At 44.8% G+C, this 11,872-nt stretch overlaps 1 non-coding gene across 1 annotated transcript; it reads right to left on the reverse strand.

The window, feature by feature from the left end:
* Positions 1-2,358: 2,358 nt before the first annotated feature.
* Positions 2,359-2,430, reverse strand: TRNAD-GUC (transfer RNA aspartic acid (anticodon GUC)). Its single transcript has one exon. It is a non-coding gene; the product is annotated as a tRNA-Asp (tRNA).
* Positions 2,431-11,872: the final 9,442 nt, after the last annotated feature.

The raw sequence follows: 11,872 nt of genomic DNA on the forward strand, positions 1-11,872 counted from the left end.
CTTATATCTCATTGTGAAACCCCATCTAAAGGGCTGTGCCTGGTCCCACCTTTCCAACGCAGGTGTCACCAGTCAATTTATTTATTCCAGATTGGCTTGGGTGGTATTTTATTAATCAAAAGCTGAAAATCTGGGCATAGAATGGTAAACTGCCTTTGTTATTTTCTTGCCTTTGCCTCTTTCTAAATTAAATATGTTGATTTATTCAGCTGTATGTTTGAAAATACAACTGCAAGCACCACCAAGTTGTTGAGGTATTTAATTCATTGCAAGGTGGTAATACATCTTGCTTAAACAGATTGTTTTATTTTTTAGCATGGTTTGACATTTGATTTTTTAGTTATTATGATAAAGCAATAAACAGTACTGATTGCTTAAGGATAATAGACAGGGGTTAAGGAGACATGTTGAGTTCAAGAGGAAGATGCTATTTTTTGTCTGAAGAAGAGTTAAAAAATAATCCTGAAAATGTTCTACAATTTATTTCTCATCTGCCAGCCCTCATTCCAGAAAAGCAAAACGTAAACAAATTGCTGTGTTTTATTTCTGCTCCTTATACACACCCCGCTGTCACTTATGAAGTATTATTCTGGTGAAGCAGAGAAATGTGCCCCTCGAGGGAATCTTCTGGAGATCTGTAGACACAAATGCTTAATTTGTAAATAAAAACGTGCCAGTGCCCAAAGCTTTCCTATAAAACACGCGGCTGCTGCAATTAACTCTACAAAGACAGAATACTTAGGCAGCCTAATCCTGAAGTCATCTCGGGGGTCTTTACTCCATTTACAGCCACTCCCTGCCCCTTCACCTCACTCTTGCAGCATTCCGCTTTCTCCCATTGAGACACTTTTAGTTTTTTCTCTTCCTCCGTCTTTCCCATATGTGTCTTTTGCTCGCAATAAATGACTGAGGCAGAAAAATAAGTGCCGGTCCACAAAAATAAGTGCTGGTGCCCCGCACCGGAAACAAACGAAGTACAAATTAAGCACTGGGACAAACCAACACCCCAGAGCGGATCATAACAACATGAGAGGTTACAAGAGCTGTTAATAGTAGGGAAATATTTTCCTCGTGAAAAACTGTCACTGAGATATTACTCAGATTACGAATACTTACGTGGACCGAAAAAATCCTCTCAAGGATAAAGTTCCTGAACCAGAAGTGACTCTTGCTGTCAGTGGTTTATCTATTTGCCTGAAACGTTGTTATTAATGGTGGCAGGTCAAATGGAGAAGTAAAGCGCGTAATGAAACACTTCCAATTTTAGAATTAAAAAAATGTGTTCCAATGAAATAAAAAATATGACATTTTGCCTGCGCGGAATCGAACCGTATCATGAAAACTAACTCGACGCTTTCCTAACCAGCAATGGATCCCTGATCACTGGGACCCAGCACAGTGCTGTTACTGCCTCTGTTTATAAGTTAAAATAGATGGGAAAACACTCAGGTCTGTCCTCACTAAAGGGGGGAAATATCACCGGACGCACAAAATACACTACATTCGAGCAGACCTGGAAGAGGGAAATGTACTGCACCTTAAACACCCCGCACTCTGGGAGCTGCCAAGCCTGGGACTAGGAGACCCTCACTCCGCCTGCATCCTGGAGAGGAAAACAGCAAGAACCAGTTAGCTATGAACAGAAACAGTCAGTACACCTCTAGGGGGTCAGTGCTTTTTCTCGGGGATCCCTGCAGCTCATTCTAGGGCTCGACAAAGCTCTCCGGTGTCGCCGACTCCACCACGAGCACTTCATCCAGTCCAGGGTTTCGCTTTGGAGGCTCGGACCCCTCCCAATGTTAGTATTATAGACAGGACTACAAGTCCCAGAATACACTGCAAAAACCTGGCCTGGATTTAGTAACCTTGGAAGTATTAAAGCTCCGATGAGGGTGGCGAGGCGAGCACGTCCCGGTCACTGGTTCTTTGCTTGCACAATCTGCCTGCAACTTTTACACTTAAATAGATGGAACGTTTCACCTTTGTAGAAAACAAATCCTTATTCAGAGCCCGCTCCAACATTTAATGTATTTAAAGTGAGAAAAACACTACCGTAGATGCATTTTATTTATTATGTAGTACTTTGATTTTATTTAAAAATAATAGCCCTCCAGTACACGTTTTCTTTTTCGAGAAAGTACACAGTAGCTTGACATGAACATGCGGACATCTTTTCCCAAGGGTGTAACATTCAAAAGATTGTCCGTGATAGTTTTTGAAAGACATATGATTACATTGCTAAAAATGTTACTTCGTCGAAATGAGGTGATTAATGAAAGGTCTCAATGCCAGAATCTCACTCTAAATTACATTTAAAATAGTAATCGTAATGGGTTAAAAATATAATAAAAATATCCTCTCCCCGTCGGGGAATTGAACCCCGGTCTCCCGCGTGACAGGCGGGGATACTGACCACTATACTAACGAGGAACTGCTGAGCACGACTCTGATGAGCTGCTACTCGTCGTGTTCTGCAACCCGCCCTCATCTGTCACATGGGTGTTATTCCAATATGGGCTGAACAAACACACACTTTCACTGCACAAATCACACGCACCCCTGCTTCTCCCCAACACTTCACACAGCCTCCTCCCCTCCCAGCAGACGCTCTCAGCAGCTCCCAGCAGCATCACCTTCCACACTCACTACAAGCAGCTCCGGGGTGCTTCAGCCGGGGGTGGGGGGCACCGGCCTCGCTCCTCAGCCCAGGGGCCCCCGGCTCTGTCTCATCAGGGGGGGTTGCACAAAGGGACTGAGGGGACACTCTCCCGCCCCCCCCCCCAGCTGGAGGAGGGAGCTGGACTGGGAGGGGGAAGAGAGGAGGCGGGAAAAACCGCTGAGAAAGGAGCTGCTTGGGATTGGAAAACAGAGGAAACAGAGCAGACTTTGGAAAAGTCCTGGGAGCGGATTTGTGACCTGAGGATGTCAGCTCTTCCGCTACAGGCCTCCGCTCCACCCACTGAGCTATCTAAAGCTGGGCTGTATGGAGGCGGCACCATGTGGTATGAGAAGTGGCCCCGGGTGCTGTCTATCTAGGCAGTTTCTAATCACAAACTCAAGGGCTTGATAAAGCTGTGAACCTACCAGATGATTTCACCGATAGGGAAAAGGGCTGAGTAGACCGAATTTGGTTATATATTTTCATTTATTATTTTTGGAATACAATAGTTAAGAAGGGGGTAATGTTATTATGTTTATTATGTTAAATGTACATAGCGCTCGTACAAAATAGGTTTCTTAGAGTTGGATCAGAGTTATATTTGGGTTTTGTTTTAATGTGATTTATTTAGAGTGCTTCATGTTTAGTTGTGGGTATATCACTGTTGTGAGCGTTAATTTACTATTAATAACATCAAGGTGCTAGATGTGACTTATTGCTAATATTGGCAGTGTTTACGCTGCCTTCCATCTTGTTCAAACATCATTCGAAGTCACGTAATATTATTGTTTATTCCGCTTCTAAAATACACTTTAATAGTTTCACACTAGTCGGCACAAAAAGTTCTCAGAAAGTCTCCTGAATGTACTAAGCCAGGGACAGGTCCTGCTGGTCCTGGGTCTGTTAACGTTGCATCAGATGAACTCTAATTGTAACTGTAATTGCATTTACATAGAGCTTACTAGCCCTGATGAGGCGTCGAAGCACTTTGGATGAGTCAAAGGTGAGATAAATGAGGGAGAATTTAATAGGGTTGCTTGGGAAATCATAGTAGTAAACTGAGGTTCGGGGTGACTGTGAGAATATGGAGGTTGAAGAAATAGTTGAGCAGGAAGCAGATATAGAAAGTGGGGAAGAAGACCCTACAATAGAATTGCTTAGTGTTAGACCACCCCTGTGCAATGCCACTCCTTAAGAAGTGCTGAATTCCACTCCACAGGTAATATCTGACAATGCAGTGACCGTGGGATCCTTGGTGGAGCCTCATGAGCCCCCAAGCTACACAGTGACCTCTGCCCCATCTCAGGCTCAGACTCCTGTAACAGTTGCAGTAAGTACCTTACCGTTACCTAGCAGCTCCAGCCAGCAACTGCAACAGTTTCCACAGTGTGCACGCTCTGGGGACTACCTGTCTTCACCCTGCACCAGAAGGAACGAATAAATCTCCCGTGGAGTGACGAAGTCACTTCCCTGCTCCAGCAGGCACCTTCTAAGACGACGATCAGTTCTCTTGGGCCCCTCTCCTGGCGACGAGCCTGCTCCTTGGAACACAGGTGGTGGACCCCTTCGACACAGACTGCCCTAAGGTCCTACTGTCCAAATTTGGAGGAGGTAAGAGCTTGCCTTCCCCATTTGCGACAGTACCTCTGTGCACCGCACCATCTTCACCTCTTGAGGCCTCTGTGCACTATTTGCAAGAATCCTTCGTGCACAGCCTGGCCCAGGTCCCCAGCACTCTATCCTGTGACGCTCAACTCACTGAGTTGTTCTCCAGCGACGTGGGACCTTCTTTTGTAGTGCTGCAGCAACCGCAATTTGCACCTTCTTTGTCCCAGCGTCCTGGGACCTCAGTGGGTGCTGCCTGGTCATCTGTGGGTTCCCTCCAGTGTTGGAAGCCTCCTCTGCCTCCTCAGTCCGATTTGAGGTCCCAAGTCCCTCCGGGGTCCAGGCAGCGCCATTCGATGCAATCCACAACATTGCTTGAACCAAGGCTTGTTGGACGAATGCAGCGCTGCAACTCGCCTGCTTCCAACATCTCCACGTGGGGCATCCTTTGCATCATGCAGGAACCCGCAGCCATCTTCTCTGGTGCTCTTCTGCAGACTTCTTCTAACCGGAGAATCCTCTCTTACACCATCTTCTAGGTTGGTAGGGGCTCCTGTCCTTCCTGGATTCTTCTGCGACTTCTGGACTTGGTCTCCTTTCTTTCGAGGTCTTCAGGTCCAGGAATCCACTATTTGTTGCCTGCAGTCTTGCTTGGTTCTTGCAATAACTCTAATCACCACTTGTAGTGTCTCCTAAGGAAACTTGCATTACTTTACTCCTACTTTCCTGGGCTCTAGGGTGGGGCGTTTTACTCACTTTTGTGGTTTTCTTACACTCCCAGCAATCCTCTACACACTACACTTGTCTAGGAGGGAATTTGTGATTTACATTCCACTTTCGTAGTATATGGTTTGTGTTGCCCCTAGACCTATTTCTTCCTATTGCATTCTATGGTATTTTCTATTGTTTGCACTATCCTGTGACTACTTACTTACCTTATTTTGGTGTCTAGTGTATATATTGTGTAGAATACTCACCTGCAGAAGGTGTATTGCCTCTAAGATATTTATGGCCTTGTGCCACTAAAATAAAGTACCTTTATTTTTGATAACACTGAGTATTGTCTTTTATTGTGTATAACTACTCTGTAACTATAGTGGTATTGCAGGAGCTTTGCACGTCTCCTACTTCAGCCTAAGCTGCTCTGCTATAGCGACCTCTATCAGCCTAAGCTGCTAGAACACTACTACATTCACTAACAAGGGATAACTGGACCTGGTATAAGGTGTAAGTATCTAAGGTGCCCACTACAAACCAGGCCAGCCTCCTACAACACCTAGCTATAAAAAACAAACGTCTTGCGATCAATAGTGACTTTTCATTTAATGTACTCAGAAGCAGTTTCAAGGTCAATTTAGGGTTTCTCGCAGCTCAAAAGGGTATAATTTGTAATATTTATTCATTTCCATGGACTCCATTGCTTGGTTTTACTCACAAGAAAGTGTCACTCTAAGTGTCACACATTTTGCCATTGAATATCACTCATACGTACACTCAAACTATAGAAATGTCCCACATAAGCCATTTCAAAACCTGGAAGCTATACATGGCCGTTCATACATGCCAACATTTTAGAACAGGAAAGTTGGAGATTTTGAAAAAAAATAATAATCAGGGGAATGTATTTTCCCTATTGACTTCTATTGTAGCAGAGGCAATTTTAAGCTGGAGACAGTAAAAATAAAGCCATTTCTGGCTTTAAAAATCAATAGCCTCCTGCCGAATAGGGACTGAGGGCAGATCTGTAACTATACATCACAGCCAAAGCTTATTTCATGGCCATGAAGGAGACCGGGGCACCAAGGACAGCCTTCCTGTAACACCATGCTGGTCATGAGGCGCTCATGGTCATGTGAAGGGGACTGCCGCGCCTGGCTGTGGAGTCCATCAGCTGCTCTTTTCGATCCCAAGTCTACTGCGGCTTAGCTGCCAAGTTTGCACCGCTAGATTGTAAAATCCATCTGGCGAACAGTTCCAACTGCAGTCTGGGTGCACCAGCCAAGCTCCAGCTGTGTGACTGTTCTGTCAGACCCAGAGTCTCAGAGGAGCATCAGGAGCACCAAACGTCCTGGGCCTCATGGGACAGAATACTTCTCTAAGCAGCGGTCCCAGGAACAAGATGCACATTTCAAGTTTGCGCTCCAGAGCTGCATGCTACTCAGCATCTGCGTGTCTCTCAAGAGACACTGTGAAGATGGTTTCTGAGATGTGCCAGTCACATGAACTGTAATAAACTGGGCCCAGAGAAGGTTTCAGTGGGCATCACAGTCAACACTATTCTCGGTCAGGCTCACGCTGCCTGGGCACTGCAAGAAGATTAAGCCAATGAGTGCTGGCTGTACATAAGCCATGCTGAAGTCAGAGCGCATCAGTCAACAGTAAGAGAAGCTAAGTGTGTGTGACAATGCATATTAGCACGGTTATTTGGGGACACTCACTAAAATGCATTAGACTAACAGGGATGCGCGGTACTTGGCACAACTGCTCCAACTAAGGAGCTAACACCAACTCAGTGCTTCTCCTTCTGAACCAAGTGAGGCAGAAGACTGAAAACTGCACATTTTCTAGTCCCATGTTCAAGGATAACATCCAGTACAAGATTTTGTATTACATGTTTGAGTTGTATTCATTTCTAGACCATTAGAAATTCCAAAACTGCAAAGACAAAAGATCAACCGGATGAGCAACTCCCACTAGTATCAAGTAAACCTGAAAGCTGTGAAGACGGAGAGGCAGTGGGGGGTATACCTTAACTGCATGACCTGGCAAGCACATGCACCCTGGCCTTGGTGCTCAGATGATACAAGATCGCTGCTCCCCTACACACCAACACTATCTTCAAAGAGCCCAGTATGTTATGAAAGAAGGCTACCAGATGGCTCCATGTGTCCAAGGAGTACCTGGAAGGGCGCATCCCATAGAAGGTGCTTTTCGGGACACAAATGTATGTTCCAGATCTTGATGACTCTGGCGCAGAGTCGAAAAACACACCGTTTGGCATAACTGAACGTGTCATTGTCTTTCAGGAATTACAACAGTTCCGTGATGAAAACACATCTGCCTGTGTTGCCTCCTTGGGAATAAGGGATGCACCAATAACATCTATCAGCCGGATTCTGAAAGTTGGGGATCTAGTGTGAGAAAAGATTGCCATGAAAAAGGAGTTTGGGCCTTCATATCATGCACCGGTTCCAGTCCTGGGAATACATGGACCCAGAACTGTTATTCTACCACCACTGTGTGGTTCAAAAGAAAACGCTTTGTCTCCATTGAAAATGTCAAGTTACACCATATGGCCATTTCTGCACAGCAGACCTAGAGGAGGTCTAGGTAGTTCCTGAATCCCTCTCACTACAGACCAGGAAGCTCCTCTACAGGTTTTAAGATACGATACTGACAATTCCCCGAGCTTGGGAAGGGTGGAAAATGATCTTTCATTGGAACCATTATCTTCTTCTGCGACAAGAAACATCCAAAACAATGAGCAATTTTACTCAAATTCATCCCAAACTGATGGAATTGTTTACTACGAACCGCCAAGGAAGACGTCTGCCAGTTCTCTATTTCCAAACACAGCTCCAGTCTTTGCACAAACTGCTCCTGGATCTTCTGCCGACATCAATGACTTTTTCACCGACTCATCCACTTCTTCTGTGACACCATTGTCAAGAGCACGCATGCTGATAAACTGGCTCAAAATTAACTATTTTATTCATCCATGGAACTATCTATGGCTCATACTAACTGTACGTGCCTTTCTCCTTTGATTTGGGTTTGTCATCGTCTTTTTCTTACTCATAGATGGTCATTACCTTCCTGAACACTCTGCAGTCGAACTGGTGGATGAGGTCCCAGAACCGGATCTTTGTTCACATAAGGTCCGTTGAGACTTGTCCCTAGTAAACATTTCAGCTTTACCAATTCCTGATGGGGTTGTTTGGGATAAAGTATCTTTTGATGTGCTGCAATAATTATTATGGACATAATTTCGTTCGTAGAGCGAGTACCCTAAAGACTGTTTTTAATTATACAAAATGGGAACATTGTCCTACCCCACCTGTGGGGAGTTCTAAAACATACATGGAAAAGTTTACATATTTTTCTGGGGATAATGTTAAAAATTCTGAGTCCTATTATTTTAAATTGCCTTCAATGGAAATGCACAATGTATTTTTAATGGACACACAATTGATTTATTCTGATTTCTTTGTTTTCCAGTTGGCTATAGAAGACTATGAATTTTGGATGAAGTTGATCAACTTAAAGAGTGTTTGGGGAACTAAAAATTAGCATATACAGGAAAGGGAAACTTTATTTAGAGCATGCCTGATACCTTTACAAATTATAATTTTAAATGACACTGTGCAGCAAACAAGTTGCCTAGGCTTGTCAAAAATTTAAGAATTTAATCCGCCCAGTACCCCCATTCCTGCAAAATTTTACAAATGGCAAAATTATATAAATGCAACTGAAGAATAGCTCGATAGGTGGTTCTAGAAAGGATCATTTAACAGAACAATTTCAAGTCCTGTTAGGTGGTTATTGTGGCCAGTGGATACAAATGGTTGTCATGCACATTTTGTAAGCTCCACAGGGGGTTTTAGAGTGAGCAGACCAGACTCTCGTTATGTGTCATTAGAACATTCAGTAATATGCTCTTCCCCCCACGAAACTATTGAAAGTAGCAGACATTTGGCCTCATGTTGCTACTTCTAATGTAAATTATGACAAGCTAAGCAGACTAAAAGCTCTATTGTTTCAGAAACATGTAGAGCTGACATCTGCCCGTGAGACTTATGCACTCCAAGTAGCGAGGTCATCCGAGGAGATACTATCCCTTTAAATACAAACTTTGAGACACTTGGGCGAACTCATGGGACGAATTTTCAACGTGTCCAATACTGCTGGGATTGTACACTTCTTTAAGGCTGTTGGTTCTGGGTTCATCAGCACCTTTTCGTCTATATTTGGATTCATCCCTTCAGCTATTCACTCAATCTTTTCAGGCATTTTTGGGGAATTCCCAATTACTTTGGCCTTAAGTGGTGGCATGCTGCTGCTGCTGCAACTTTTTATTCGAAACGGTTGCCCCATCTCAGCAAGAACGACTGATGCCGCTTCCAGTGGCGCAACTGTGTTGTGAATGCTTGATGCAGTATTTTCGGAGCACTGGAGTGCAACTGGTCTTTATCGTTTAGACCGGTTATTGATTGTGTGCAGCCCGTGTTTCATTGTCTTTGGTGCCTTTTCGAATGTGCACTGAAATTGTGTCTTTCTACGGGGTGCTCACTTTCATTGGACACTGATATGTTGATGTTCTTGCTGAGGGCTCATTACCAGACATGCGTGTTGAGGGTGCGTTTGCTACAGGGAAGCTTCTTATGAGCCGCCCTTTGTGGTTCAAGTGGGTCTTGGCACTTTAACATCTGGCATCACACGTATGCTGCGGCCTTGGCTGGAGCTGAGGCTTTGGAGCGTGAGTGCTCTTTGGTTTTCCATGGCACTACCTGCCGAAGTGGGATCTTTTCTTGATTCAATTGTCATGGATATAACTGGCGATTTTCAATATGACTGTCTTTTGATATAAGGTTGGCAATCGGCCTTTTTAGAAGATTGCTAAATTCTAAATTGACTGTTTTATTTAGCCTGCTTCTGTCACGACTCACGTGCTGCTTGCGCCTGGAATTTGCAGATCTGGTGGCGTGAATCTTCAATGTTCGGCTTTGGCCCAAAAAGGGGCGACTCTTTCTGGTAGCCACGGTGCTGTAGGCAATGGAGACACCAAGAACAGACCGTGCCCTTCAGAAAGTAGCGCCAGAGGGAAAAACCCCTTCCAAAGGGGAAAAACCTCCAAACAGGAAAAGTCCTGGAGAAAAACAAGAACAAACAAACAGGAATCCAAAAGGAGCAAAAATCAGAAAACACAGAATGCTGAGTCCAAAACCAAAAGGCAAGGAAATCAGGAGCGAAGACACCAACTGAGCAGAAAGTGTTGCAGCGCAAGGAAAGAGGAAAAACACAGCCCTTATATACCAACAAACAGGAAGTGACCCACAGGAAGTAAAAGGACACCATCTTAGATAGGGAAACAATATATAGAACAGAATAGTAGAGGAACCATAGAGAATAGGGAACAAGGAATGCTGGGAAAGCACAGGAATCTGGGAAGGAGGAAAAGACATAAAGAAAGGCACACAACAGACTGCAAACAGAAGAAAGGACAAAGAAACGAAGAAAAACAGGTAAGAGGGTTCAGAGACCCCTGGGACAGTGAAAGGCAGAAGGAAGAACGAGGCCCCAAGCAAATCTGGGGCCTCGAAACGCGCAGGAGAGGCTGGGGGCGCGCCGCGTCTTAATAACGCGGTGCGCGGCCCGAGCCGAACGCCCGGCCGAAGTCGAGCTCTCGGCTCGCGCCGCACCGCGCGGCGCGACAGTAGGTCCCCCTCCCGAAGGCCCAGGTTTAAGAGGGAATAAACAGTGAAAGCGTTGAGTCAGGAGAGGAGCGTGAACGGAAGAGGCATCTTCCCATGAACATTCACTGAGAGGATAACCCTTCCAATGAATCAGATACTGAAGTCGTTTATGAAAAAGACGAGAGTCACAGATTTCCTGCACTTCATATTCAGGAGCATCATTCACAAGGACAGGAGGTGGACAAGGAAACTGACGTGAGTAAGGATCAGGCACATAAGGTTTAAGCTGAGAAACATGAAAAACCGGATGGATCTTCCATGTATGGGGTAAGTGAAGACGGACAGTGACAGGATTGACCAACTGGAGAATACGGAAAGGCCCATAGTAACGAGGTGTGAACTTGTTTTGAGAGAGACGTGGGGCAAGAATTTGGAGGAGAGCCAGACTTTATCTTGCAGATGATAATTTGGATTGGTTGTACGTCTCTTGTCTGCAGCCTTCTTCATATACCTCTTGGTATGTAACAAATTAGATCGAATTCGTTTATGGAGTTGGAGAAGGCGTTTGGAGAAATAGTTAATAGCAGGTAGAGGAGAGTTGGATTGTGGAGAAGTAGGGAAAGAGGTAGGATGAAAACCATAGGAACAGAAAAAGGGAGTGACCTTGGAGGCACTATGGACTGAGTTATTGTAGGAAAATTCAGCTAAAGAGAGGTAAGTGCTCCAGTTACTTTGGGTAGAATTGCAAAAGCATCGAAGATATTGCTCTAGTCCTTGGTTCAGACGCTCAGTCTGTCCGTTGGTCTGAGGATGGAACCCTGAAGACAGGGCTCTATTCATATTCAGTGTTTTACAAAAATGCTTCCAAAATCGGGAGATGTACTGAGGTCCTCTATCAGAGATTATGGTATGTGGAAGTCCATGGAGACGGAAGACATGATCTATGAATATTTGACCTAGTTCTTGGGAAGTAGGCAGCTTTTTTAGGCCAGTGAAATGAGCCATCTTTGTGAAAGAATCCACTGTGACCATGATAACCCGGTTTCCTGCTGATGGTGGGAGCGAACACATAAAATCAGTAGAGATAGTATGCCATGGGGCCGATGGAACAGGCAAAGGTTGTAGTAATCCTGCCGGTCTGGTGTGAGGTATTTTGACTTGGGCACATATGGGACAGGCCTGAACGTATCTTTCC

Source organism: Pleurodeles waltl, unplaced genomic scaffold, assembly GCF_031143425.1.
Source record: "Pleurodeles waltl isolate 20211129_DDA unplaced genomic scaffold, aPleWal1.hap1.20221129 scaffold_39, whole genome shotgun sequence".
Classification (NCBI taxonomy): Eukaryota; Metazoa; Chordata; class Amphibia; order Caudata; family Salamandridae; genus Pleurodeles; species Pleurodeles waltl.